Source organism: Rhinoderma darwinii, unplaced genomic scaffold (assembly GCF_050947455.1).
Source record: "Rhinoderma darwinii isolate aRhiDar2 unplaced genomic scaffold, aRhiDar2.hap1 Scaffold_4230, whole genome shotgun sequence".
Taxonomy (NCBI): domain Eukaryota; kingdom Metazoa; phylum Chordata; class Amphibia; order Anura; family Rhinodermatidae; genus Rhinoderma; species Rhinoderma darwinii.
In genome coordinates, this window is record NW_027463778.1 from 25,351 (window position 1) to 40,099 (window position 14,749).

General features: G+C 47.6%; 10 non-coding genes across 10 annotated transcripts; all 10 read left to right on the forward strand.

Moving 5' to 3' along the window:
• Nucleotides 1–325: 325 nt before the first annotated feature.
• On the forward strand, nucleotides 326–516 carry LOC142710280 (U2 spliceosomal RNA). The gene has a single exon (XR_012869347.1). It is a non-coding gene; the product is annotated as a U2 spliceosomal RNA (small nuclear RNA).
• Nucleotides 517–1,820: 1,304 nt separating this feature from the next.
• Nucleotides 1,821–2,011, forward strand: LOC142710297 (U2 spliceosomal RNA). Its single transcript, XR_012869362.1, has one exon. It is a non-coding gene; the product is annotated as a U2 spliceosomal RNA (small nuclear RNA).
• A 1,296-nt stretch (nucleotides 2,012–3,307) lies between these two features.
• On the forward strand, nucleotides 3,308–3,498 carry LOC142710298 (U2 spliceosomal RNA). The gene has a single exon (XR_012869363.1). It is a non-coding gene; the product is annotated as a U2 spliceosomal RNA (small nuclear RNA).
• A 1,292-nt stretch (nucleotides 3,499–4,790) lies between these two features.
• Nucleotides 4,791–4,981, forward strand: LOC142710299 (U2 spliceosomal RNA). Its single transcript, XR_012869364.1, has one exon. It is a non-coding gene; the product is annotated as a U2 spliceosomal RNA (small nuclear RNA).
• A 1,304-nt stretch (nucleotides 4,982–6,285) lies between these two features.
• LOC142710300 (U2 spliceosomal RNA) lies at nucleotides 6,286–6,476 on the forward strand. Its single transcript, XR_012869365.1, has one exon. It is a non-coding gene; the product is annotated as a U2 spliceosomal RNA (small nuclear RNA).
• Nucleotides 6,477–7,748: 1,272 nt separating this feature from the next.
• Nucleotides 7,749–7,939, forward strand: LOC142710301 (U2 spliceosomal RNA). The gene has a single exon (XR_012869366.1). It is a non-coding gene; the product is annotated as a U2 spliceosomal RNA (small nuclear RNA).
• A 1,284-nt stretch (nucleotides 7,940–9,223) lies between these two features.
• LOC142710302 (U2 spliceosomal RNA) lies at nucleotides 9,224–9,414 on the forward strand. Its single transcript, XR_012869367.1, has one exon. It is a non-coding gene; the product is annotated as a U2 spliceosomal RNA (small nuclear RNA).
• Nucleotides 9,415–10,698: 1,284 nt separating this feature from the next.
• Nucleotides 10,699–10,889, forward strand: LOC142710303 (U2 spliceosomal RNA). The gene has a single exon (XR_012869368.1). It is a non-coding gene; the product is annotated as a U2 spliceosomal RNA (small nuclear RNA).
• Nucleotides 10,890–12,189: 1,300 nt separating this feature from the next.
• Nucleotides 12,190–12,380, forward strand: LOC142710305 (U2 spliceosomal RNA). Its single transcript, XR_012869370.1, has one exon. It is a non-coding gene; the product is annotated as a U2 spliceosomal RNA (small nuclear RNA).
• Nucleotides 12,381–13,672: 1,292 nt separating this feature from the next.
• LOC142710306 (U2 spliceosomal RNA) lies at nucleotides 13,673–13,863 on the forward strand. The gene has a single exon (XR_012869371.1). It is a non-coding gene; the product is annotated as a U2 spliceosomal RNA (small nuclear RNA).
• The last annotated feature ends 886 nt before the right edge of the window (nucleotides 13,864–14,749 follow it).

A 14,749-nucleotide genomic window follows, 5' to 3' on the forward strand; every position in this document is an offset into this window, starting at 1 on the left:
GATACAAGGTGTGAAGGAACAAGGGGTGGCTGTGGGCATGCACTTGCTGCCGCTGCCAGTGTTTATCTGCATGGCAGCAGGGCATTTGGGCGTTGCCAGGAAGGCGTTTTTATGTAGATTCCTCCTCTTTCAGCACTGCATTGTGGTGCAAGCAAAAGAAGCAAATCCTGTCTGGCTTCCTCTCCGGCCTTTATTCACCTCCCGTGTAGCTGTGAGTGTGTGAGCCTGCAGGGCCCCATGGAATTGCCTAGAAGTAGGCTGAATCGCTGCAAGGGCTGAACAGCAGTATCGGGCAGGCTCGGGCAACGCGCGGCCCGTTCGGGTTATCGCTTCTCGGCCTTTTGGCTAAGATCAAGTGTAGTATCTGTTCTTATCAGTTTAATATCTGATACGTCCCCAATCTGGGGACCATATATTAAATGGATTTTTAGAACAGGGAGATGGAAATAGAGCTTGCTCTGTCCACTCCACGCATTGACCTGGTATTGCAGTATTTCCAGGACCGGTGCACCCTTTCCTTATGTGTTGACTAAAAGCAGATTCCAAAAGTGTTTTTTGTCTTTGCTATTGTTTCTGTCTTTCTGAAGGGATCTCCCCTTTTAATCCCATTATTTCAACACCTGTTGGACAATGCATGAGTGATAATGAGCTCATTGATTAAATGCAATTAATGAATAGATTGCCACCTCTTGTTGTGTGTCGTCTGTGTTTCTGTGTTTCCGGCATTTCACATTGGAACACCTCATTCACCTTCCTTGTCTTCTCTCCGCCCTCCCTTTTAGGTAAGTTAAAGAGCTGCACCTGAGCCAGCCACTGATTGATTGATTGATTGATTGATTGATTGATTGATTGATTGATTGATTGATTGATTGATTGATTGATGCAGCACAACAGTCAAATAGTGGAGTGGAGTAGGGGAACAGCAAACAGCCAATAAAGCAGCCCGCCCGCTCGCCTGCCCGCCACAATGGACCTACCTGTGTACACTAGATGGATGTGATGGAATGTACTGTCGTCCCTACATTTCAAGAAGAAGTAAGAATTGCAGTTGCAACAAAGCCTTGCTTGCCTACAAAGAGAGCAGCAATTTGGATTTGTTACTATGTTACCTAGAAGAATAACAAACTGTGCAAGGATGGAGGTTGTAGGAGCAAGGAGAAGTTGTCTGTAAAGTTGGTGGATGCCTATTTTCCATTTTGCAGTCCCTTGTCTCCCTCTTGTGGCCTCCTGGAGGCAACTAGCTGTGCAAAAAAAAGACAGCCTGGCGGCCGGCTGTTGCAGTGTTGCCCTCTCAGGCAACACTGAGTGACTGACTGAGCCTCACCGTCTTATATAAAGTTCAGACGGAACTTTGCACGTGTCATAGTGGAGCCCTCAGGATTCCAGAGCCAGCTTTCTGACATCATAATGGGGCCTCAGAGATAAAAGCCTGGGCCCAGGCAGTGTTGGTCAGTGCTGCTCAGCAGGCAGCACTGGACTGGACTGGATTACAGCTGATACAAGGTGTGAAGGAACAAGGGGTGGCTGTGGGCATGCACTTGCTGCCGCTGCCAGTGTTTATCTGCATGGCAGCAGGGCATTTGGGCGTTGCCAGGAAGGCGTTTTTATGTAGATTCCTCCTCTTTCAGCACTGCATTGTGGTGCAAGCAAAAGAAGCAAATCCTGTCTGGCTTCCTCTCCGGCCTTTATTCACCTCCCGTGTAGCTGTGAGTGTGTGAGCCTGCAGGGCCCCATGGAATTGCCTAGAAGTAGGCTGAATCGCTGCAAGGGCTGAACAGCAGTATCGGGCAGGCTCGGGCAACGCGCGGCCCGTTCGGGTTATCGCTTCTCGGCCTTTTGGCTAAGATCAAGTGTAGTATCTGTTCTTATCAGTTTAATATCTGATACGTCCCCTATCTGGGGACCATATATTAAATGGATTTTTAGAACAGGGAGATGGAAATAGAGCTTGCTCTGTCCACTCCACGCATTGACCTGGTATTGCAGTATTTCCAGGACCGGTGCACCCTTTCCTTATGTGTTGACTAAAAGCAGATTCCAAAAGTGTTTTTTGTCTTTGCTATTGTTTCTGTCTTTCTGAAGGGATCTCCCCTTTTAATCCCATTATTTCAACACCTGTTGGACAATGCATGAGTGATAATGAGCTCATTGATTAAATGCAATTAATGAATAGATTGCCACCTCTTGTTGTGTGTCGTCTGTGTTTCTGTGTTTCCGGCATTTCACATTGGAACACCTCATTCACCTTCCTTGTCTTCTCTCCGCCCTCCCTTTTAGGTAAGTTAAAGAGCTGCACCTGAGCCAGCCACTGATTGATTGATTGATTGATTGATTGATTGATTGATTGATTGATTGATTGATTGATTGATGCAGCACAACAGTCAAATAGTGGAGTGGAGTAGGGGAACAGCAAACAGCCAATAAAGCAGCCCGCCCGCTCGCCTGCCCGCCACAATGGACCTACCTGTGTACACTAGATGGATGTGATGGAATGTACTGTCGTCCCTACATTTCAAGAAGAAGTAAGAATTGCAGTTGCAACAAAGCCTTGCTTGCCTACAAAGAGAGCAGCAATTTGGATTTGTTACTATGTTACCTAGAAGAATAACAAACTGTGCAAGGATGGAGGTTGTAGGAGCAAGGAGAAGTTGTCTGTAAAGTTGGTGGATGCCTATTTTCCATTTTGCAGTCCCTTGTCTCCCTCTTGTGGCCTCCTGGAGGCAACTAGCTGTGCAAAAAAAAGACAGCCTGGCGGCCGGCTGTTGCAGTGTTGCCCTCTCAGGCAACACTGAGTGACTGACTGAGCCTCACCGTCTTATATAAAGTTCAGACGGAACTTTGCACGTGTCATAGTGGAGCCCTCAGGATTCCAGAGCCAGCTTTCTGACATCATAATGGGGCCTCAGAGATAAAAGCCTGGGCCCAGGCAGTGTTGGTCAGTGCTGCTCAGCAGGCAGCACTGGACTGGACTGGATTACAGCTGATACAAGGTGTGAAGGAACAAGGGGTGGCTGTGGGCATGCACTTGCTGCCGCTGCCAGTGTTTATCTGCATGGCAGCAGGGCATTTGGGCGTTGCCAGGAAGGCGTTTTTATGTAGATTCCTCCTCTTTCAGCACTGCATTGTGGTGCAAGCAAAAGAAGCAAATCCTGTCTGGCTTCCTCTCCGGCCTTTATTCACCTCCCGTGTAGCTGTGAGTGTGTGAGCCTGCAGGGCCCCATGGAATTGCCTAGAAGTAGGCTGAATCGCTGCAAGGGCTGAACAGCAGTATCGGGCAGGCTCGGGCAACGCGCGGCCCGTTCGGGTTATCGCTTCTCGGCCTTTTGGCTAAGATCAAGTGTAGTATCTGTTCTTATCAGTTTAATATCTGATACGTCCCCTATCTGGGGACCATATATTAAATGGATTTTTAGAACAGGGAGATGGAAATAGAGCTTGCTCTGTCCACTCCACGCATTGACCTGGTATTGCAGTATTTCCAGGACCGGTGCACCCTTTCCTTATGTGTTGACTAAAAGCAGATTCCAAAAGTGTTTTTTGTCTTTGCTATTGTTTCTGTCTTTCTGAAGGGATCTCCCCTTTTAATCCCATTATTTCAACACCTGTTGGACAATGCATGAGTGATAATGAGCTCATTGATTAAATGCAATTAATGAATAGATTGCCACCTCTTGTTGTGTGTCGTCTGTGTTTCTGTGTTTCCGGCATTTCACATTGGAACACCTCATTCACCTTCCTTGTCTTCTCTCCGCCCTCCCTTTTAGGTAAGTTAAAGAGCTGCACCTGAGCCAGCCACTGATTGATTGATTGATTGATTGATTGATTGATTGATTGATTGATTGATTGATTGATGCAGCACAACAGTCAAATAGTGGAGTGGAGTAGGGGAACAGCAAACAGCCAATAAAGCAGCCCGCCCGCTCGCCTGCCCGCCACAATGGACCTACCTGTGTACACTAGATGGATGTGATGGAATGTACTGTCGTCCCTACATTTCAAGAAGAAGTAAGAATTGCAGTTGCAACAAAGCCTTGCTTGCCTACAAAGAGAGCAGCAATTTGGATTTGTTACTATGTTACCTAGAAGAATAACAAACTGTGCAAGGATGGAGGTTGTAGGAGCAAGGAGAAGTTGTCTGTAAAGTTGGTGGATGCCTATTTTCCATTTTGCAGTCCCTTGTCTCCCTCTTGTGGCCTCCTGGAGGCAACTAGCTGTGCAAAAAAAAGACAGCCTGGCGGCCGGCTGTTGCAGTGTTGCCCTCTCAGGCAACACTGAGTGACTGACTGAGCCTCACCGTCTTATATAAAGTTCAGACGGAACTTTGCACGTGTCATAGTGGAGCCCTCAGGATTCCAGAGCCAGCTTTCTGACATCATAATGGGGCCTCAGAGATAAAAGCCTGGGCCCAGGCAGTGTTGGTCAGTGCTGCTCAGCAGGCAGCACTGGACTGGACTGGATTACAGCTGATACAAGGTGTGAAGGAACAAGGGGTGGCTGTGGGCATGCACTTGCTGCCGCTGCCAGTGTTTATCTGCATGGCAGCAGGGCATTTGGGCGTTGCCAGGAAGGCGTTTTTATGTAGATTCCTCCTCTTTCAGCACTGCATTGTGGTGCAAGCAAAAGAAGCAAATCCTGTCTGGCTTCCTCTCCGGCCTTTATTCACCTCCCGTGTAGCTGTGAGTGTGTGAGCCTGCAGGGCCCCATGGAATTGCCTAGAAGTAGGCTGAATCGCTGCAAGGGCTGAACAGCAGTATCGGGCAGGCTCGGGCAACGCGCGGCCCGTTCGGGTTATCGCTTCTCGGCCTTTTGGCTAAGATCAAGTGTAGTATCTGTTCTTATCAGTTTAATATCTGATACGTCCCCTATCTGGGGACCATATATTAAATGGATTTTTAGAACAGGGAGATGGAAATAGAGCTTGCTCTGTCCACTCCACGCATTGACCTGGTATTGCAGTATTTCCAGGACCGGTGCACCCTTTCCTTATGTGTTGACTAAAAGCAGATTCCAAAAGTGTTTTTTGTCTTTGCTATTGTTTCTGTCTTTCTGAAGGGATCTCCCCTTTTAATCCCATTATTTCAACACCTGTTGGACAATGCATGAGTGATAATGAGCTCATTGATTAAATGCAATTAATGAATAGATTGCCACCTCTTGTTGTGTGTCGTCTGTGTTTCTGTGTTTCCGGCATTTCACATTGGAACACCTCATTCACCTTCCTTGTCTTCTCTCCGCCCTCCCTTTTAGGTAAGTTAAAGAGCTGCACCTGAGCCAGCCACTGATTGATTGATTGATTGATTGATTGATTGATTGATTGATTGATTGATTGATTGATTGATTGATTGATGCAGCACAACAGTCAAATAGTGGAGTGGAGTAGGGGAACAGCAAACAGCCAATAAAGCAGCCCGCCCGCTCGCCTGCCCGCCACAATGGACCTACCTGTGTACACTAGATGGATGTGATGGAATGTACTGTCGTCCCTACATTTCAAGAAGAAGTAAGAATTGCAGTTGCAACAAAGCCTTGCTTGCCTACAAAGAGAGCAGCAATTTGGATTTGTTACTATGTTACCTAGAAGAATAACAAACTGTGCAAGGATGGAGGTTGTAGGAGCAAGGAGAAGTTGTCTGTAAAGTTGGTGGATGCCTATTTTCCATTTTGCAGTCCCTTGTCTCCCTCTTGTGGCCTCCTGGAGGCAACTAGCTGTGCAAAAAAAAGACAGCCTGGCGGCCGGCTGTTGCAGTGTTGCCCTCTCAGGCAACACTGAGTGACTGACTGAGCCTCACCGTCTTATATAAAGTTCAGACGGAACTTTGCACGTGTCATAGTGGAGCCCTCAGGATTCCAGAGCCAGCTTTCTGACATCATAATGGGGCCTCAGAGATAAAAGCCTGGGCCCAGGCAGTGTTGGTCAGTGCTGCTCAGCAGGCAGCACTGGACTGGACTGGATTACAGCTGATACAAGGTGTGAAGGAACAAGGGGTGGCTGTGGGCATGCACTTGCTGCCGCTGCCAGTGTTTATCTGCATAGCAGCAGGGCATTTGGGCGTTGCCAGGAAGGCGTTTTTATGTAGATTCCTCCTCTTTCAGCACTGCATTGTGGTGCAAGCAAAAGAAGCAAATCCTGTCTGGCTTCCTCTCCGGCCTTTATTCACCTCCCGTGTAGCTGTGAGTGTGTGAGCCTGCAGGGCCCCATGGAATTGCCTAGAAGTAGGCTGAATCGCTGCAAGGGCTGAACAGCAGTATCGGGCAGGCTCGGGCAACGCGCGGCCCGTTCGGGTTATCGCTTCTCGGCCTTTTGGCTAAGATCAAGTGTAGTATCTGTTCTTATCAGTTTAATATCTGATACGTCCCCTATCTGGGGACCATATATTAAATGGATTTTTAGAACAGGGAGATGGAAATAGAGCTTGCTCTGTCCACTCCACGCATTGACCTGGTATTGCAGTATTTCCAGGACCGGTGCACCCTTTCCTTATGTGTTGACTAAAAGCAGATTCCAAAAGTGTTTTTTGTCTTTGCTATTGTTTCTGTCTTTCTGAAGGGATCTCCCCTTTTAATCCCATTATTTCAACACCTGTTGGACAATGCATGAGTGATAATGAGCTCATTGATTAAATGCAATTAATGAATAGATTGCCACCTCTTGTTGTGTGTCGTCTGTGTTTCTGTGTTTCCGGCATTTCACATTGGAACACCTCATTCACCTTCCTTGTCTTCTCTCCGCCCTCCCTTTTAGGTAAGTTAAAGAGCTGCACCTGAGCCAGCCACTGATTGATTGATTGATTGATTGATTGATTGATTGATGCAGCACAACAGTCAAATAGTGGAGTGGAGTAGGGGAACAGCAAACAGCCAATAAAGCAGCCCGCCCGCTCGCCTGCCCGCCACAATGGACCTACCTGTGTACACTAGATGGATGTGATGGAATGTACTGTCGTCCCTACATTTCAAGAAGAAGTAAGAATTGCAGTTGCAACAAAGCCTTGCTTGCCTACAAAGAGAGCAGCAATTTGGATTTGTTACTATGTTACCTAGAAGAATAACAAACTGTGCAAGGATGGAGGTTGTAGGAGCAAGGAGAAGTTGTCTGTAAAGTTGGTGGATGCCTATTTTCCATTTTGCAGTCCCTTGTCTCCCTCTTGTGGCCTCCTGGAGGCAACTAGCTGTGCAAAAAAAAGACAGCCTGGCGGCCGGCTGTTGCAGTGTTGCCCTCTCAGGCAACACTGAGTGACTGACTGAGCCTCACCGTCTTATATAAAGTTCAGACGGAACTTTGCACGTGTCATAGTGGAGCCCTCAGGATTCCAGAGCCAGCTTTCTGACATCATAATGGGGCCTCAGAGATAAAAGCCTGGGCCCAGGCAGTGTTGGTCAGTGCTGCTCAGCAGGCAGCACTGGACTGGACTGGATTACAGCTGATACAAGGTGTGAAGGAACAAGGGGTGGCTGTGGGCATGCACTTGCTGCCGCTGCCAGTGTTTATCTGCATGGCAGCAGGGCATTTGGGCGTTGCCAGGAAGGCGTTTTTATGTAGATTCCTCCTCTTTCAGCACTGCATTGTGGTGCAAGCAAAAGAAGCAAATCCTGTCTGGCTTCCTCTCCGGCCTTTATTCACCTCCCGTGTAGCTGTGAGTGTGTGAGCCTGCAGGGCCCCATGGAATTGCCTAGAAGTAGGCTGAATCGCTGCAAGGGCTGAACAGCAGTATCGGGCAGGCTCGGGCAACGCGCGGCCCGTTCGGGTTATCGCTTCTCGGCCTTTTGGCTAAGATCAAGTGTAGTATCTGTTCTTATCAGTTTAATATCTGATACGTCCCCTATCTGGGGACCATATATTAAATGGATTTTTAGAACAGGGAGATGGAAATAGAGCTTGCTCTGTCCACTCCACGCATTGACCTGGTATTGCAGTATTTCCAGGACCGGTGCACCCTTTCCTTATGTGTTGACTAAAAGCAGATTCCAAAAGTGTTTTTTGTCTTTGCTATTGTTTCTGTCTTTCTGAAGGGATCTCCCCTTTTAATCCCATTATTTCAACACCTGTTGGACAATGCATGAGTGATAATGAGCTCATTGATTAAATGCAATTAATGAATAGATTGCCACCTCTTGTTGTGTGTCGTCTGTGTTTCTGTGTTTCCGGCATTTCACATTGGAACACCTCATTCACCTTCCTTGTCTTCTCTCCGCCCTCCCTTTTAGGTAAGTTAAAGAGCTGCACCTGAGCCAGCCACTGATTGATTGATTGATTGATTGATTGATTGATTGATTGATTGATTGATGCAGCACAACAGTCAAATAGTGGAGTGGAGTAGGGGAACAGCAAACAGCCAATAAAGCAGCCCGCCCGCTCGCATGCCCGCCACAATGGACCTACCTGTGTACACTAGATGGATGTGATGGAATGTACTGTCGTCCCTACATTTCAAGAAGAAGTAAGAATTGCAGTTGCAACAAAGCCTTGCTTGCCTACAAAGAGAGCAGCAATTTGGATTTGTTACTATGTTACCTAGAAGAATAACAAACTGTGCAAGGATGGAGGTTGTAGGAGCAAGGAGAAGTTGTCTGTAAAGTTGGTGGATGCCTATTTTCCATTTTGCAGTCCCTTGTCTCCCTCTTGTGGCCTCCTGGAGGCAACTAGCTGTGCAAAAAAAAGACAGCCTGGCGGCCGGCTGTTGCAGTGTTGCCCTCTCAGGCAACACTGAGTGACTGACTGAGCCTCACCGTCTTATATAAAGTTCAGACGGAACTTTGCACGTGTCATAGTGGAGCCCTCAGGATTCCAGAGCCAGCTTTCTGACATCATAATGGGGCCTCAGAGATAAAAGCCTGGGCCCAGGCAGTGTTGGTCAGTGCTGCTCAGCAGGCAGCACTGGACTGGACTGGATTACAGCTGATACAAGGTGTGAAGGAACAAGGGGTGGCTGTGGGCATGCACTTGCTGCCGCTGCCAGTGTTTATCTGCATGGCAGCAGGGCATTTGGGCGTTGCCAGGAAGGCGTTTTTATGTAGATTCCTCCTCTTTCAGCACTGCATTGTGGTGCAAGCAAAAGAAGCAAATCCTGTCTGGCTTCCTCTCCGGCCTTTATTCACCTCCCGTGTAGCTGTGAGTGTGTGAGCCTGCAGGGCCCCATGGAATTGCCTAGAAGTAGGCTGAATCGCTGCAAGGGCTGAACAGCAGTATCGGGCAGGCTCGGGCAACGCGCGGCCCGTTCGGGTTATCGCTTCTCGGCCTTTTGGCTAAGATCAAGTGTAGTATCTGTTCTTATCAGTTTAATATCTGATACGTCCCCTATCTGGGGACCATATATTAAATGGATTTTTAGAACAGGGAGATGGAAATAGAGCTTGCTCTGTCCACTCCACGCATTGACCTGGTATTGCAGTATTTCCAGGACCGGTGCACCCTTTCCTTATGTGTTGACTAAAAGCAGATTCCAAAAGTGTTTTTTGTCTTTGCTATTGTTTCTGTCTTTCTGAAGGGATCTCCCCTTTTAATCCCATTATTTCAACACCTGTTGGACAATGCATGAGTGATAATGAGCTCATTGATTAAATGCAATTAATGAATAGATTGCCACCTCTTGTTGTGTGTCGTCTGTGTTTCTGTGTTTCCGGCATTTCACATTGGAACACCTCATTCACCTTCCTTGTCTTCTCTCCGCCCTCCCTTTTAGGTAAGTTAAAGAGCTGCACCTGAGCCAGCCACTGATTGATTGATTGATTGATTGATTGATTGATTGATTGATTGATTGATGCAGCACAACAGTCAAATAGTGGAGTGGAGTAGGGGAACAGCAAACAGCCAATAAAGCAGCCCGCCCGCTCGCATGCCCGCCACAATGGACCTACCTGTGTACACTAGATGGATGTGATGGAATGTACTGTCGTCCCTACATTTCAAGAAGAAGTAAGAATTGCAGTTGCAACAAAGCCTTGCTTGCCTACAAAGAGAGCAGCAATTTGGATTTGTTACTATGTTACCTAGAAGAATAACAAACTGTGCAAGGATGGAGGTTGTAGGAGCAAGGAGAAGTTGTCTGTAAAGTTGGTGGATGCCTATTTTCCATTTTGCAGTCCCTTGTCTCCCTCTTGTGGCCTCCTGGAGGCAACTAGCTGTGCAAAAAAAAGACAGCCTGGCGGCCGGCTGTTGCAGTGTTGCCCTCTCAGGCAACACTGAGTGACTGACTGAGCCTCACCGTCTTATATAAAGTTCAGACGGAACTTTGCACGTGTCATAGTGGAGCCCTCAGGATTCCAGAGCCAGCTTTCTGACATCATAATGGGGCCTCAGAGATAAAAGCCTGGGCCCAGGCAGTGTTGGTCAGTGCTGCTCAGCAGGCAGCACTGGACTGGACTGGATTACAGCTGATACAAGGTGTGAAGGAACAAGGGGTGGCTGTGGGCATGCACTTGCTGCCGCTGCCAGTGTTTATCTGCATGGCAGCAGGGCATTTGGGCGTTGCCAGGAAGGCGTTTTTATGTAGATTCCTCCTCTTTCAGCACTGCATTGTGGTGCAAGCAAAAGAAGCAAATCCTGTCTGGCTTCCTCTCCGGCCTTTATTCACCTCCCGTGTAGCTGTGAGTGTGTGAGCCTGCAGGGCCCCATGGAATTGCCTAGAAGTAGGCTGAATCGCTGCAAGGGCTGAACAGCAGTATCGGGCAGGCTCGGGCAACGCGCGGCCCGTTCGGGTTATCGCTTCTCGGCCTTTTGGCTAAGATCAAGTGTAGTATCTGTTCTTATCAGTTTAATATCTGATACGTCCCCTATCTGGGGACCATATATTAAATGGATTTTTAGAACAGGGAGATGGAAATAGAGCTTGCTCTGTCCACTCCACGCATTGACCTGGTATTGCAGTATTTCCAGGACCGGTGCACCCTTTCCTTATGTGTTGACTAAAAGCAGATTCCAAAAGTGTTTTTTGTCTTTGCTATTGTTTCTGTCTTTCTGAAGGGATCTCCCCTTTTAATCCCATTATTTCAACACCTGTTGGACAATGCATGAGTGATAATGAGCTCATTGATTAAATGCAATTAATGAATAGATTGCCACCTCTTGTTGTGTGTCGTCTGTGTTTCTGTGTTTCCGGCATTTCACATTGGAACACCTCATTCACCTTCCTTGTCTTCTCTCCGCCCTCCCTTTTAGGTAAGTTAAAGAGCTGCACCTGAGCCAGCCACTGATTGATTGATTGATTGATTGATTGATTGATTGATTGATTGATTGATTGATTGATTGATTGATGCAGCACAACAGTCAAATAGTGGAGTGGAGTAGGGGAACAGCAAACAGCCAATAAAGCAGCCCGCCCGCTCGCCTGCCCGCCACAATGGACCTACCTGTGTACACTAGATGGATGTGATGGAATGTACTGTCGTCCCTACATTTCAAGAAGAAGTAAGAATTGCAGTTGCAACAAAGCCTTGCTTGCCTACAAAGAGAGCAGCAATTTGGATTTGTTACTATGTTACCTAGAAGAATAACAAACTGTGCAAGGATGGAGGTTGTAGGAGCAAGGAGAAGTTGTCTGTAAAGTTGGTGGATGCCTATTTTCCATTTTGCAGTCCCTTGTCTCCCTCTTGTGGCCTCCTGGAGGCAACTAGCTGTGCAAAAAAAAGACAGCCTGGCGGCCGGCTGTTGCAGTGTTGCCCTCTCAGGCAACACTGAGTGACTGACTGAGCCTCACCGTCTTATATAAAGTTCAGACGGAACTTTGCACGTGTCATAGTGGAGCCCTCAGGATTCCAGAGCCAGCTTTCTGACATCATAATGGGGCCTCAGAGATAAAAGCCTGGGCCCAGGCAGTGTTGGTCAGTGCTGCTCAGCAGGCAGCACTGGACTGGACTGGATTACAGCTGATACAAGGTGTGAAGGAACAAGGGGTGGCTGTGGGCATGCACTTGCTGCCGCTGCCAGTGTTTATCTGCATGGCAGCAGGGCATTTGGGCGTTGCCAGGAAGGCGTTTTTATGTAGATTCCTCCTCTTTCAGCACTGCATTGTGGTGCAAGCAAAAGAAGCAAATCCTGTCTGGCTTCCTCTCCGGCCTTTATTCACCTCCCGTGTAGCTGTGAGTGTGTGAGCCTGCAGGGCCCCATGGAATTGCCTAGAAGTAGGCTGAATCGCTGCAAGGGCTGAACAGCAGTATCGGGCAGGCTCGGGCAACGCGCGGCCCGTTCGGGTTATCGCTTCTCGGCCTTTTGGCTAAGATCAAGTGTAGTATCTGTTCTTATCAGTTTAATATCTGATACGTCCCCTATCTGGGGACCATATATTAAATGGATTTTTAGAACAGGGAGATGGAAATAGAGCTTGCTCTGTCCACTCCACGCATTGACCTGGTATTGCAGTATTTCCAGGACCGGTGCACCCTTTCCTTATGTGTTGACTAAAAGCAGATTCCAAAAGTGTTTTTTGTCTTTGCTATTGTTTCTGTCTTTCTGAAGGGATCTCCCCTTTTAATCCCATTATTTCAACACCTGTTGGACAATGCATGAGTGATAATGAGCTCATTGATTAAATGCAATTAATGAATAGATTGCCACCTCTTGTTGTGTGTCGTCTGTGTTTCTGTGTTTCCGGCATTTCACATTGGAACACCTCATTCACCTTCCTTGTCTTCTCTCCGCCCTCCCTTTTAGGTAAGTTAAAGAGCTGCACCTGAGCCAGCCACTGATTGATTGATTGATTGATTGATTGATTGATTGATTGATTGATTGATTGATTGATGCAGCACAACAGTCAAATAGTGGAGTGGAGTAGGGGAACAGCAAACAGCCAATAAAGCAGCCCGCCCGCTCGCCTGCCCGCCACAATGGACCTACCTGTGTACACTAGATGGATGTGATGGAATGTACTGTCGTCCCTACATTTCAAGAAGAAGTAAGAATTGCAGTTGCAACAAAGCCTTGCTTGCCTACAAAGAGAGCAGCAATTTGGATTTGTTACTATGTTACCTAGAAGAATAACAAACTGTGCAAGGATGGAGGTTGTAGGAGCAAGGAGAAGTTGTCTGTAAAGTTGGTGGATGCCTATTTTCCATTTTGCAGTCCCTTGTCTCCCTCTTGTGGCCTCCTGGAGGCAACTAGCTGTGCAAAAAAAAGACAGCCTGGCGGCCGGCTGTTGCAGTGTTGCCCTCTCAGGCAACACTGAGTGACTGACTGAGCCTCACCGTCTTATATAAAGTTCAGACGGAACTTTGCACGTGTCATAGTGGAGCCCTCAGGATTCCAGAGCCAGCTTTCTGACATCATAATGGGGCCTCAGAGATAAAAGCCTGGGCCCAGGCTGTGTTGGTCAGTGCTGCTCAGCAGGCAGCACTGGACTGGACTGGATTACAGCTGATACAAGGTGTGAAGGAACAAGGGGTGGCTGTGGGCATGCACTTGCTGCCGCTGCCAGTGTTTATCTGCATGGCAGCAGGGCATTTGGGCGTTGCCAGGAAGGCGTTTTTATGTAGATTCCTCCTCTTTCAGCACTGCATTGTGGTGCAAGCAAAAGAAGCAAATCCTGTCTGGTTTCCTCTCCGGCCTTTATTCACCTCCCGTGTAGCTGTGAGTGTGTGAGCCTGCAGGGCCCCATGGAATTGCCTAGAAGTAGGCTGAATCGCTGCAAGGGCTGAACAGCAGTATCGGGCAGGCTCGGGCAACGCGCGGCCCGTTCGGGTTATCGCTTCTCGGCCTTTTGGCTAAGATCAAGTGTAGTATCTGTTCTTATCAGTTTAATATCTGATACGTCCCCTATCTGGGGACCATATATTAAATGGATTTTTAGAACAGGGAGATGGAAATAGAGCTTGCTCTGTCCACTCCACGCATTGACCTGGTATTGCAGTATTTCCAGGACCGGTGCACCCTTTCCTTATGTGTTGACTAAAAGCAGATTCCAAAAGTGTTTTTTGTCTTTGCTATTGTTTCTGTCTTTCTGAAGGGATCTCCCCTTTTAATCCCATTATTTCAACACCTGTTGGACAATGCATGAGTGATAATGAGCTCATTGATTAAATGCAATTAATGAATAGATTGCCACCTCTTGTTGTGTGTCGTCTGTGTTTCTGTGTTTCCGGCATTTCACATTGGAACACCTCATTCACCTTCCTTGTCTTCTCTCCGCCCTCCCTTTTAGGTAAGTTAAAGAGCTGCACCTGAGCCAGCCACTGATTGATTGATTGATTGATTGATTGATTGATTGATTGATTGATTGATTGATTGATTGATGCAGCACAACAGTCAAATAGTGGAGTGGAGTAGGGGAACAGCAAACAGCCAATAAAGCAGCCCGCCCGCTCGCCTGCCCGCCACAATGGACCTACCTGTGTACACTAGATGGATGTGATGGAATGTACTGTCGTCCCTACATTTCAAGAAGAAGTAAGAATTGCAGTTGCAACAAAGCCTTGCTTGCCTACAAAGAGAGCAGCAATTTGGATTTGTTACTATGTTACCTAGAAGAATAACAAACTGTGCAAGGATGGAGGTTGTAGGAGCAAGGAGAAGTTGTCTGTAAAGTTGGTGGATGCCTATTTTCCATTTTGCAGTCCCTTGTCTCCCTCTTGTGGCCTCCTGGAGGCAACTAGCTGTGCAAAAAAAAGACAGCCTGGCGGCCGGCTGTTGCAGTGTTGCCCTCTCAGGCAACACTGAGTGACTGACTGAGCCTCACCGTCTTATATAAAGTTCAGACGGAACTTTGCACGTGTCATAGTGGAGCCCTCAGGATTCCAGAGCCAGCTTTCTGACATCATAATG